At 38.9% G+C, this 14,006-nt stretch overlaps 1 protein-coding gene across 1 annotated transcript in view; it reads left to right on the plus strand.

Annotated features, from left to right (window-relative positions):
* LDB2 (LIM domain binding 2) overlaps positions 1-14,006 on the plus strand; it is a 350,201-nt gene that overhangs the window by 119,247 nt on the left and 216,948 nt on the right. The gene's annotated exons all lie outside the window — the stretch shown is intronic.

The raw sequence follows: 14,006 nt of genomic DNA on the forward strand, positions 1-14,006 counted from the left end.
AATTAAGAATGACATGTTGGCAATTTGCTAGTGGATGAGTGTCACTTGTTTTACAACATGATATATTCCGCATTTTGCTGTCTTCCTTCAAATCTCCCTATTCATATCTCTGAATGCTCAGTTTTGGCTGGGCTTGTGCTCCCAAAATGAATGGGGAGTGTATTTCTCTGGAAAGACACTGTGATACACGCTCTTGGCTCTTTCTGCTCTTTGCTTTCTCATTTTCTGTTTGATGATACAGTCTGATGGCAATACAGAGCATTGGGAGAGCGTGTATTTATTTATCCACATCAAGTCTCAAGTCTCAAGTGGAGACTAGTTATAGATTTTCCCTGAACTCTTAGTTGTGTTTCTGGGTTTCTTCTCCCTGCAAATGTCTGTAAGAGTAACTGGGTGAGACAACTAACTGATTTCCAAGGTCTGTTATGGAATTCAAACAAAAGTCTGCTTTTGGTAAAACCGATGATTAAAACTGATACACAAACCTGAGATAAAGCATTTTATTTCATTTTGAATTATCTCCCTCTAAATGATGAGATACATCTCAAAACATAGCAGTTATTTTGAAAATGAATAATCAACATTTTTAGACGCATAACTTTCTTTCTGATATTTGTAGTCAAGCTTGTTTCCCCACTGAAGTGAGTTTTGCACAAAGGTTTCCACTCACTAAAAGCATACTTTTTCTCCAACATTTTACCTGGTCAACAACAATCTCAACAGAGACAAGATCTAGCTAAAACATGGAGCTCCAAGTGAGAGTTTGCTTTGTAATGAATTTTCTCATAACTTAGATAACATAAGTACACTAAAGGAGAAAAACAAGGTGCCAAAATCTTGTCACAGTCATTCCTTTTCTGGGCCTGTCAAATGCAAACCAGGAACAACAGCTTTGCTCTTGTGCACAGGGCAAACCAACTACTCTCTTCTGATGTTCAGGTTCCTGGTCTTAGTTTCCAAAAGATTTTACACTGGTTATGCACACACACAGTATTTGTATTCATCTCTGACCAAGAATGGCAAAACCCTTGTGTGATGACCAAAGAGGTCTGTATCCCAGAGGCTTAAACCAATTCCAGTTCAGGTATTAACTCTCACAGATTGCCTGCTTTCATCTAGTCGTGGGACAGAATCTTGCTTTAAAGTCCCAGATGTGGTTCAGTTTAAAAATTTTGGCTGTAAACCACAGCAGCTGAGAAATTCTGTGTTCTCAAGGTTTGGGACAGCAGCTTCTGAGCCAGGTGGGACACCAGCAGGGCAGCAATCCTGCTTACCCTTCTAACCCAGATCACTTCCACATATGAGCCAGCACCCATAAGTTTTTGTTCTGGAGAAGTCATCCCTACAGTAAGTGCTTTAAGATACACTTACGGCAATAACAATGATATATATATGTCGCTCAGCAGCCAGTGTTTGTAAGAGTGTGTTTGTGGCTTGTGTAAGAGGCCACTTCCTGCCTTCCAGTCTATGTTCCATCTTCTGCAGCCCCTGGACTTAGGATATTTGGATTGCTTCTAATTAGTTTAAACTTGCTTGCAACTTTTTGTTAAAAAGTAACATTATTTTGGCTCTGTTTCCCAGAGTAGAAGAGTTTTCTGATTATTTATGGGAGTGCCTTCACGGTGGGTATTTAATTGCAGCTTGCAGAATAGACAAGTAAGAAAAGGCTGCCTCTTTCCAGCTGTCACAGTTGTTTAAACCTATTTGCTACTATCTCAGAAGCACTTAAATTTTAACTGTACTGAACAATAATGGAACTATTTAGAAAGCCCTGTCTGCAGGATTGTTAGGAAATACCTCTTCCCTAATTAGCCAATGATACATTATTTGGATCTGCTAAAATAAATAGGCAGTTGCTGCTACTGTCGTAAAATTTATTTCTGAAACTCACAGGAAAAAGAGGGCAACTGCTCAGAGCTCATTTGTTTGGGCTCCTCATGGTGGTAGTTTGAGCTGAAACTTTCTCCAGCAGCAACACTGTGCCATTTCTGTACACAGAGTAGATGTGAAACCTGCAACAACTCTGCTTAAGACAATTTATGTTCTGTCCTTCCGGACTGAAATATAACTGAGTACATTTGCCCAAATAAGAATTGGGTTATGTGTAGTCATTTTGTAGCACAATTCTACAATTCATTTTCATAGAATTTGAGTGTCCTTGCCCAGGCTTTACTTACTTGATGAGAAACTAGTTTGGGGAATAATTACATGGGAAAGGACAAAAGCACAGTGTTGAAAGTGATTCATTTGTAGGAAGACAAGAGGTGTGCTGGACTGTGCTATCAGGGATAACGTCATTTTGAAGGTGTGCTATCAGGAATAACATCATCTTGAAGGTATCTATTCCACAATATCAAGCCCATAATTTTGAAGGAAAATGCAATGCATTTGGGTCTGATTTTGGGACGTGATACAATCCCAAGGCACTCCATTATGATGCCATCCTAATGTGTCAAAAACACCCAGATCCACCAGTGCACCAGGCAGGATCTCATACTTCAGTATGCCAGCTGGTCACACATCACCCTGTGCTGCCCCTTCTCTGACTTGTGTGCATCACAGTGCACTCAGAGGAACCAGTGAGTTCAGGCTGCAGGTTGACATTGCTATTGAATCCCTTGCTGATGCTAAATCTTTCAGGACGTGACCTCTGCATGCCGTACTTGCTGTCATCTCCAGCTGAGCATCTGTGCTCAGATACTTGTACATTTGTTATTATTATACGATCTCTGAACATATATTGTACCTGTTATGATATCTTCAGCATGTTAAAAGCCTCCAAGAACAGAGACTTTTTAAAACGTGCATTCTCAGCAATGCAACCTACTGTGAGAGCATCAGATCTGTCCTCTGATGTTTTCGCTGGCTTCCTCATAGATTTTAAATCAGATTCAGGGAGACACTGCTTATCTACAGCATGCTTCATTGCCTTGTCTGGGATATGTAAAAGATACAGAAGGCATTTGTTGATCACTACATTTCTCTGAAAAATGGAACACTTTGTGCTAGGAGGAAAACTCATCCCTGTGGAGAGGATAGCTTTCTCCAGGGCTGATCTCACACTGGAATGAACTCTGGAAATTAAAAATAATCCCCACAGACTCACTGCCTTCTGCTCCAATTGCAAGGAAAGGTTCCCTGACCCTGTCCTCTCTAACTTAAATATTTAACACTATGCATATGTCAAAAGCAGCAGAGACCATAACCCTGAATATCCACTAAGCAAGGCAGGTTTTTCCCATGTGGAAAGGGTGAGAAGAACAGGCAATGATAATGATGGTGCTTCCAGTATGACTGTGTTTTTCCATATTTAGCAAGACAGAAATGAGTGTGCCATAAAAACCTTAATAGAATAAGATGAAGGCAGCCTAAACCCTTGAGTTTGCAGTATCTTGGATCTCTCACAAGATTAACAATGGGTGTATCAACTCTTTCTTTGATGTAGTAAGACTTGTGTTCTAGCTCATGTGCCATGCCACTCCACGCTAGTGGTAGCATTTCAGGTATCAGTGCAGTACTTGGAGGGATGTGACTTTTCTTTCTGTTGCTATGTCATCAGAGGATCGATCGGTCCCATTGATAGCCTGATCCAGGCTTTATGAGCCATATTTTAAGACCAAAATGAAAAAGTGTAAGTATTTGCCCAAATAAATAAGTGAAAGTATTAAATCTTGGTAATAAGAATTTGACAACAAAGGCTTTTTATTTCAGCCTTGGAATACAACACCATTACTTCTTTCTCTCCTTCCCACTCCTTCAATTTTCCAGGTACCACTCAAATTGCCCATAAATCTTGGACTCTTAATTTAGAAAACAATCTCTCAATCTCTGCCACCTCCTAAAAATTACTCCTGAAAAATGGTAACTGTTTTAAACATCACATTATGGGTTTGTTCAGCTTTCAGTGCTTGTGCTACTGAGAAAACACTGAGAAAGGGGAAAATGAAAGTAATAAAAATAAAAACCCTGTGTTTAGATTTCTTGTAATGGCATTACATAGAAAACAGGTATCGTGTTACACCAGTAGATGAACTGCAATCCTCCAGTTCCACTAACGTGTTACCACCTACACTTTGTCCAGTGTTTGTGAAAGGTTGTTCTACCTAGCAATAAAAATGCAAGGTATTTTTGGAATAGCACACACGCATACACACATCTGAAGTGTGTGTCCTAACCCAGTGACCATGCTTCCACTTGTATTACAGGAACATAGGGACCTTTTGTAGTGATGCGGCTTCTAACAGCCCCCCTTGTATTCAAAAGTTTACATACTCCTAACCAAGACAGCTATAATGCCTAAGTGTTTATTAAAGCAATGTGTGTCATGTGTCCTACATTTGTGATAGATACTGCTGAAAAACTTGTCCTGGCTCTTCTATCTTTCACTTCCAAACTATCTCCCTAACATTATGGGCAGTTTTTGGAGGCAGATCGCTATCTGCTTCTGTCCATGAATCGTCTCCCTAATCACAAGGCAATGTGTTCATGCCTGGGTCCCAACAAGCTGATGAGGAGTTGCCTGGGAAAGCTGCAGCCCACCTGGAGGCTGCTTTGTGCAGCACCTCCCAGCCCCAGCAGCCACACGGAGAGGAACTCAGTTCTGCTGCACTATGAGGGGAGCACAGAGCTCTGTTTTTCTTGTGCCGGTTAAGTTCCTCTCAAAGTGCAATTATTTTAAGTGTGATGTTTCATTTTTGTGTTGTCTTTCTTTTCCTTTTTGCAAGAATTTGAGATAAAAATTGGATGAATTAAGCGACTGACAACTTGATGGGCGTAGTTTTTGGAATGACCAAGCTACCTGTGCTCAGTGTGCCTGATGGGACTATGGTTGTATTGTTACGCTTTAAAAAGTCAAAGGAAGGCTTTGCTAGAAACACTACTCTTTATTCACTTGTGCTCCCTAATGGTAACTTTAAATTCTATCTTTATTGTCTTTCCTAAGGACACGTAACTTTGAGACTTTGTGACTTTGCTGTCAAAGCAGCTTGTATTGTGTTAGTGAAATGCAGTCAGTGCCTAATGTGCATTTACAGAACTTTCAAAGACTGTTATATATACATCTCTTCTTTTTCTTTTTGTAGTATGTATGTGATTTCTTCTATCAGTGCAGCAGTTTGTGATGTGACAGCACAATGAAACACAAGGCCAGAGCAACTATATACGTTTTTCTTCGTGTTGTGTTAAGGGTATGAGCCCTCTTTGATGTTGGTAAAATTAATAATGTTTAGAGACATAAAAATAGAGTCAGTGCTCGCTATGAAAGTCATACCATCCTCCCCTGCTAGCTGTGGTTTTACCAACTTTTTTATTTCTGTAAAAGAGAAAGCTTTTAGAAAGTGAAATACACGTCCTTCGTACAAATTCTTAGACAATATGTGGAAAAGAAGACCATATGTTCACTATGAACTTACACCATCTTTTGGTCATTTTATAGCACACATAAAGGTGCCTTGCAGGAAAAATTGCTACAGTAGGAATCTCTCTGATCTCTCCCATAGAATTCACTGCAAATCCAAACTGAAAATTAATTGAGATTTGGAGAGAAAAGTTAACATCTTCTCCTGTCCTGGTGGGCATCATTTTTACTTTGGTATTTGTCTGCATTTCTTCAGTCACAAGTACACAAGAAGAACTGACAGGAAAAAAAGAGTGTTCACTGAACATTACCAGTAAGTTTGACATATATTCTAGGGAAGAAATTATGGTGTCATGATTTTGCCTTTTTTACATCCCTTCACAAACTATTTCAAACATGATTTTAGTACCTCAGCTATGCACACTGCTCAAAATCTAGTGACACACTAGATTTCTGGCTGTTGGTTTAGCCATTACACAGCAGCAGTGCTGTGGTTTGTCCTGATTATAGGTAGACTGCGAAACAGGCTTCTTTCAGTTCTTTTATTTTAGGACTAACTCTTAGAATAAATTGACACAAACTTTCAAAATTGATGTTCACTGAATATTTGCTAGTATTTTCTTGTTATGTTCTATATTATTTTGAGTAGTGATGATGACTGCTATTATGGATCATACAATTTATAATGCATCATACAATCTATTTGCTGCATTACTCGTAGAGATTGAAAACAGACTGGCACAAAAATGCTTCACTGCCGATGGAGCTCATCGTACTGAGTAACTAAGTACATTTTCAGTTTCCTGAATAAAATATTATTCCAAAGTGGCCAAATATGCAACAAACTACTTAACAACTAGAAATAATGAAGAAAATAAAATGAGTGTCCAAGAGGATTTTGAGTAATTTAAAGCTTTATATTCTGAGGATGAGCCTGATCCTTGAGACCAAGTTTCTTCCCTATCCATACTTTGTAAATGGAGGCTTCTGCTTAGTTTCTGATACAGGGTTTGAGCTTGAGTGAACCTTCAGTGTAGTACTCTGCCTTTCGTTCAGTCTACAGAATTCAAAGACAGTGATGAGCATGCATAAAAATGGACAAGGGAACTTGCTAAGTTAGCCAACTCTTTTGCCTGGCACCTTAATTTCAATATAGATATAGCCCAAGGAAGTGTCACGGGAAAAAGAGAAAAAAAGGTTGAGAAGAATCTTGTGACCCTAACTTGCCTCTGTATTCATAGTCCTCCCCAGAACAGGAGCATAAATGTTAATATCATGCTCTACTTTGGTGATGTTATTTAATAAGGAGTTAATAAATTCAGTGTCTGAAATGTAACTGTAAGTACAACATACAGCAACTTTCATCTTGTGTTCATGTGTATGGCTGAGGATTTAAAAAACAAGAAAAAGGTAAATAAGGCTACTTCATAACATGGACCAGCATAGATAAGTGAGAACTCACATATTACATATCTATTTGTATCAAATAATCGTGGCCCTTGAAAAGTCAGCATTGGCATGTATTTCTCCATCTTTTATCCAGAGGGCAACATAACTCTCTGTAACTGGGAAATGCTAAGCTTTTAAAACACCTAAGAATGAGAAGACGTACTACCGTGATACCACATGATGAATGGAAGATGTGACACATCTTTCTTCCTGAGTCTTCCTGTCAATATTATAGATTTACATATATTAACAAATTAGATGACAATCTTGCAGGATGGCATTCTGAATGCAGCATTTGTATCCTAGGCATTTTTACAAAGTATGCCTGGTATATAAATAGCACTTTCTTCTGACAAATTCAACTGTAAACACAGCTACAGAAACTGTAATTTACATGGTTATTTTGGCTAGGGACCTGAGAAATACGACGATTCAGATTAGTTTCTTTGCAGCCTCTATTTTAATTTCTATATGTCTTTTCTGAAGGACATCTCTACTCATGTAAATGTACCATAATCCGAACTGTATGCAGTATTCTGGAGGGAGAAAATGTATGTGGCAGAACTTTCAGTGATCAGGATACTTTATATGACATTCTTGTTTAAATGGCATGAAAATCAGAGTTAAGTGCTGTGTAAATGAGGGCAGAACTGAGCCCTTTGTATCTCAGCTTCAAACTGCCCTGGGATCATCTGGAGGTACAACCACATAAATTCCCCGAGGATACATCTCCAGCTCTCACCCTTAACACGCTGTTCCTGGATCACACTGGAAATCCACTCAATTTAGATTTAATCTGAGAAAAATCTCCCCATGACTGACTTTCTAAATTTGTGATACTATCTTTTCTTTGGCACTTTTTTTTTGCCTGTGATGTTATGTTTAGGTGTATTTCTGATAGACATCCTGAAGCCAGCTTTTCTGTGGGGACAAGAGATGAAACTGTTGGCTGTGAGTCTAGCATGGGAGCATACTGATTCCTCCATCACTGCCTGCTGCATGGTGCTGTAGTTGTATCCCCTCCTTGCCTTTGTTTACTCATCTAAAATACGATCATAACGTTTTCCAAACGTTTTTACTTTAGGATCTCTCAAAATTAAGACATTGCATTGCAAGATCATAAGTACGACCATTCCCTCCCATCCAAAAAGAAAGATTGTAATGAATGGATACATTAAATTTAGGTGTAAAAATGAAATGGCAAATTGCATGTGGGAAAAAAAAAAATAGAAAAAAGAAAAAGAGAAAATATGGAGACAGATGGATTTATAGAAATTCAGATTGTAAAGTGTTTTTCCTTCTTCTTTTTTTTTTTTTTTTTTTTCTTTTAAAATTAAATGTAAGCAGTAACCAGCTGTAGTATTATTCTTCACTGTGTAATCTGCACAGTGAAATGTAAACAGGGGGTCAGGCTCTCCTGTGGCCATCTGACCCTCTCAGCAGGAAAAGGGGGCACTGAGAGAGGCTGTGCACAGAGGAGCGTACAAGGATATTCATGAGCTGGGAACTTTTGCAGCAAAAAATAGCTTTCCTGCGTAGTCAATGGTGCATAGCGTTCGGTTTAAAAACCCTTATTAAATTAAGAGAAGCTTTCTGCATCCAGCAGCCTTTGCTGCTGCTGCTGCTATGTGTACTTCCATAATGTTGTTGAGAATACTGGAGCTTAATATCAACTTGAAGCTTTAGAAAAATGCAATAACATTCTGATACAACTTGATTACTGACGGAACAGAGATGCAGAACATGAAAACTGATATATCGGGGGAATCTGGCTCTTCTGAATCTCTTTGTTCCACAGAAAAATTCTTTCCTAAAAAACATTTATATCTCTATGTATATATGCATTCCTTTGTCAACACAGGAAGATGGAGGGATTGGCAGCCATGAATTCCTCAATATGTTAATTACCTAATGTTTTATCTTCTTTAAAATTCTCTTCTTTTCCTTCTGTTTTTCAGTAGGATTCTTGGGTTTGTGGGTGTTGTTTCTCAGATTAAAAAGCTGAGCCCATCTCTTACATTCTGATCAGAGTTCTCATGCTGTGCATTTAATACAAATATTTTTTAATACACAATCATAATCTTTTCTATCATTGCTACAGTCATTATAGCTTTGACTACTTTGTTGTTGTTGTTGCAGAGAAAAGTCTTTTCCCTGCAGAATTTTAAGTCATAACAAACCTTTATTTATTTCTTCATTTATTATTTTAAAAACTAATTTACTTTTCACCTGAAATACTAGATTTTACATAACCTTGAGATGCCTATTCATTCCTTCTCAGGAGGAGTTCAGGGGAAAGGTGCAGTGCCCCTCTAAATCACAAATGAAATGAGTTTGTTGGCTTGAATAGTATTTCTCCTTTCAACCCTCCGCACATTTCAGTGCATTCCATTAGTCATTGTTCAAATGAGGCTGTTCTCCGACCCCAGAGGCAAGGGAGGAGGGAGTTTGGGGTTTAAATGAGTTTGCTGATCAGTACATAGAGGCACATTGTTTCTCGTCTTATATTTTGCATGTTCTGTTTACAGAAAATAACCCTGGTTCCCAGTACCAAAATGTTTCAGTTTTTGAGTATACTGTATGTTTGATGCAACTAATTTAAATAAATGACTTTCACATTTAAGCAATTAAACCTATAATTAGCACTGTTTGAATGAACTAATCAGCTAATACCCTATGACACACAGTTCCTTTTTTTCCTCTAAATATTTTTAAAGGCGAAGAACAGATATTTGGGAAAAATTATAGGTGATGCAGTAGAAAAAATATGTTTTGATTTGTGGAAATTAGAAAACAACACCGCAAACTATTTAGACCAGAGCAGTGTTCCCCCCTTGCCTTCCAGGGAATGTGGAATTATGCACACTCATTTCCTCTGAATTCAGGGGAAAAGACTGTAATAAATGAAGTATCGGATCTGTTTTAGAACAGGGCAAACTTCTAACGCTGCCGCGTGCTTTTAAATATAACCAACTGCACTTTCATAGGCACTGCGTACTCACTTTATTTTAAAACGTGTGCATACATCTAATCCAGTGGTAGGAGAGCCGTGCAAGCTGTGCCCCTGGGAGATTCCCCCTGACTGGTAGAATGCTGGCCGCCCTCAATCAGATGGAAATTTATTAGGAGAAAATTATCCTGGTGTACTCTGAAAAGCAGCGTTTCTGATAAAAATCTCATTCTCTGACAGCGGTCTAACAAGATACATTTGTTAGCTCTTTTTGTTCCTTGGACTCGTCTGTTAATTTTAAGTCTTCTTTTACACTGCTGTGTATTTACGTTCTGAGACAGACATGATCTATGTGTGCTCACTGGAGATTGAGATGTTGGAGGTGAGAGGGCAGAGAACTTTAGGAGAAAGCTTGCCTTTTTTCCCTCTTTCTTTCTAGTTAAAATACAGAGCCAAAAATATCCTTAAGTTTTTAATAAGGCTTGAATTTGTTAATAGACGTTGTGTCTCTTCAAATCTACGTTACTATAGATTTCTATTACTACAGAAATATGTATAATTTATCATACAGTTCCTCATCTCTTTGGCTCTGTTATCCCAAAATGCTCATTATGCACACAGGGACATACAAGTCTAACTATGTACTAGTGTTTTACTTCTGTCTTTTGTTTCTTTTTTTAATCTTTTTTCCTAGAAGTCTTGTAAAAATCTTTAGAATTCTAAAAATGTCTCCAACAACCTTGAGTTGTTCAACTCATGTTGCTTTTCCTGTCCTCCCTCCATCTCAGCTAAGGATGGCATTAGGACCCTTCTCTCCAGCTTAATTTTTCCTTGAGTATTTGCCTCATGGGGTCTTAGGCTGGAAGGTTTTCAAAGAAGGAATGTGGATTTTTAATGAATGAAGCTGACACTGGGCACCCTTCCCCCAGCAGCAGGACTTGCCAGAGTTAGGAGGTGTATAGTGCCATGCTCACGCACAGCAGAAAGGGCTGCAGGAAGATGGCAGATGGTCTTTTGTGGTTATACAGCTCACCAAAACTGAAGAGAACTGGTTTCTTTTCCTGTGTGATAGCTGGCCTCTGGAAGGGCTTTTTCATCTGCCACGTTTAAGATAAGAGCTAATTTAGACTTAGATTATTTTTGTGAAACATTTTGGCAAGGGTAGGAAAGAAGAAAAGGGTTACAAGGCAGTGCTGCCTTATCAAAACTTTTTTTAATAGAATTGGAGTCACCCTTGCTTTTGACGGAAAGTCTCAGGTTCGTATGGAATTTCTCTTTCAAATATGAGAAACAGATAGTACCGCTCAGTGACAACCAACGCTGCAGTGCAGGGAACATACAAAGAAGTTGTGGGTTTGAACTGTCAGATTCAGAGCAGAAACTTGAAACTAAGGCTCTTACTCTTTTAGGCACAGGAACAGAGTACCCTGCCCCCTCCCCCACAGGAGGAGCCGTTTTCTTTGCCTAATGTTTCAATTAATTTTCTCCACTTGGACTGGGGAAAAACATTATTTTGATGAAGTTTTAATAGACAGGGAGATGATTTCTTACTTGACTCCACTTCTGAAAATTGGGGCATAGGTGTCTGAAGCACTGAAAGTTCTCAACATAGATAAAATCTGAATGAGTGGCAGCTAATCAATAGCCCAGGGAAAGCAAACTCCACATGTTTGAAGTTGGGCATCTAATCACTGATGCACCCCAGAGTATGACTGGCCCTTTTGGCTTCCAAGGCACATAGCTGGCTCATATTCAACTGTTGACTCATATTTAAATGCAAATACTTATGCCCTATTACCTAACAGAGGAACCCATCAGTATAGCAATAAGTCCTTTGAGATATATAAGATACTGATAAAGTTCCTAGAAGAGCTCAGGAGAAAATAGATGATTTCATATTCAGTGCTGGTTTTGAGTAAAGTGTATTGAATATTGTACGACAGGGCTGGCAAGGTTCACAAATGGGCCAAAAGATAACCAGTTATGCTTATGCTGTCTTGAGAACCTTCTTCAGGCAGAAACCCTTGAGTACGGAGAAATCCTTGAGTACTAATAAATCCTTGAATACTGATATTCAGTGTCAGTGGAAACAGCAGACCACAGGCCACCCTATGGGGGCACAGTCACAGTTGCAGAGGAAATCCCAAATCCGACCACCTTGTGTTTCTCCCAGGATGCAGATCACCCAGGCCTTTTCTTAGCACACATCCACTGTGCCTTTCAGAGTCTGTTGAGGAAATAATGTCAAGTTCCCCTAGCCATAGTTTTACAGATTTAGCTTGGAACCAAGTGTTTTCACCTCCAGGAAGCTCACTACTTCTAGAGCAGGATGAAAATGCAAAATCTTTCCAACCACTTTAACACACTTTGTCTGTGTAATAATCCCTGTATGATATAAAATGATGGCTGTTCTGATTAAGGATTGTCAGCCATTACTCCTGGAAACCACCAGTTAAAGAAGCTCCATTGCCCTCCCCCTGTTCTACACAGCAAGCTAACCTCTCACATTGTTGGGGTCTATGTGTCTATGGTGCTAGTAGTAAAGCATTTACTGGTGCAGTAAATGTTTTATCTGGCAAAACTTCCTAAATATTGCCTTGTTTGGTTCACAGTTTAAAATTCTACTTTAGAAAGCAACCGTGTTCAAAACTATTCTGCTTGTTGTTTCTATTCATTGTTTCCATGGTAGAGCTGAAAAACTATTGCAGCTGTGCTTTGGGTGGTCTATTGTATACCGCTGTTGGTTTTGATTATTACGTTCAACACTCCTGGTATGTGTTTCGCTGTCCCATGGTCTCCGCACAAACAAGGAGTGGTGCTGCCTCCACCCGTTGTTTATACAATTGCTCCATAGCTATGATGTTGAAAAGTTGATTTCTCTGCCTTTCTCTGCTTAGGGAGCTGACATATCCATACACTAGTTCCTAGGAGCCTTGCCTAAGCACTACAGTATAGCCTAGTATTTATGGAGGAATCACCCTGCCCTTCCTTTGAGAAATGCCTGGGTGCTTAATAATGTAGATGAAGGAACACAATTCAAAATCCAAGTGCTAAGAACACCCGGCAGAGATGATGTTTCTGCCTCTTTGACTATGTGGTTTGTGTTGAAACATCATCAGATTAAAAAAAAGAAAAAAAACCAAAAAACCAAAATGCTCAATAGAAACCCAAGGAGTACAGATAGATACAGGCTAAGCTATTTCTGACCTGATTTTAAACTTGCTTTTATAAAGCTGATCTTTCCTGCTAAAGTCAATCAGGCAATACATGCTGCATTTGTAAGGAGCACACTTTCAGTGTAATGGAGACTGACATTCAAAAATATGTTTAAAGGTCTGCATTTGAGCATTGCTTCAGAAGATGTGATTTATTAAAGGTTCAAAACCCCCAGAACTGAATCATGACTAGTTAAAATACACACTGCTGTCTGTGAGATACACACCTCATTTGCTTCAGAATGCAGGGAAAAAAGTCTGCTTCCTGGGACCCAAAATTGTGAAAATGAGTGGTTGTGGTATAAAATGAGAGACTGTCTCTAAAAAATGGCACTTGTAAGTACAGTGTGTCTGAGGTGACCAGCAGAGCACATGCTGTCCTGTAGAACAGCTAGCAAGGATCAGAGTAAACAAAACCTGCATTGTGGCCTGTCTTTTCCCTCTTTGCAATTACACAACATTTGACCTTCTGCAGCTGAAGCAGGACCTTGTAGCACAGCCATAAAAAACATCCTTTAGAAACTTGCACCTTGAAGTGGATTTAGGACAGTTAATACACATGTACCTGGAATCAAAAGTAAGCGGTGCCTTAAAAACAGGCAACAAAAACCCTCTTTATGCTGCAGATTTTCATTTTAAAACAGTGCAGTCTCATGTGTTTTCAATTACTTGATGAAAATTCTCCTGTTTTATTTTGGTTTACATTGTCCAGTTTTCACCAAGAATAGGAAATCTGTAAAGGCAGCCTTTTTAATTCATGTCATTATTCAAGGATGTCAAGGATGTTTGTCCTAAATGCAGAACTTTCTGCATGTGTGGCTGTAGTTTCGTTATGACAATATCGTAAAGTGATTTTTTTTCTGTCTGTAAGGCCTTCAGTCTGTCATTTAAGATGGAGGCAAAGCAAAAGTAAAAAATCTGGGCTGTTATTTGTAAATTCTGTAGGAGAACTAAAATTAAGATCAGTTCTCAGTCTGGAAAAATGAACAAGAATGGGACAGAGCAGTCTTTTATACCCAGAAAATATTTACTAAGC

This window comes from Coturnix japonica, chromosome 4, assembly GCF_054131305.1.
Source record: "Coturnix japonica strain WE chromosome 4, WE-NBRP24, whole genome shotgun sequence".
NCBI classification, from domain to species: Eukaryota; Metazoa; Chordata; class Aves; order Galliformes; family Phasianidae; genus Coturnix; species Coturnix japonica.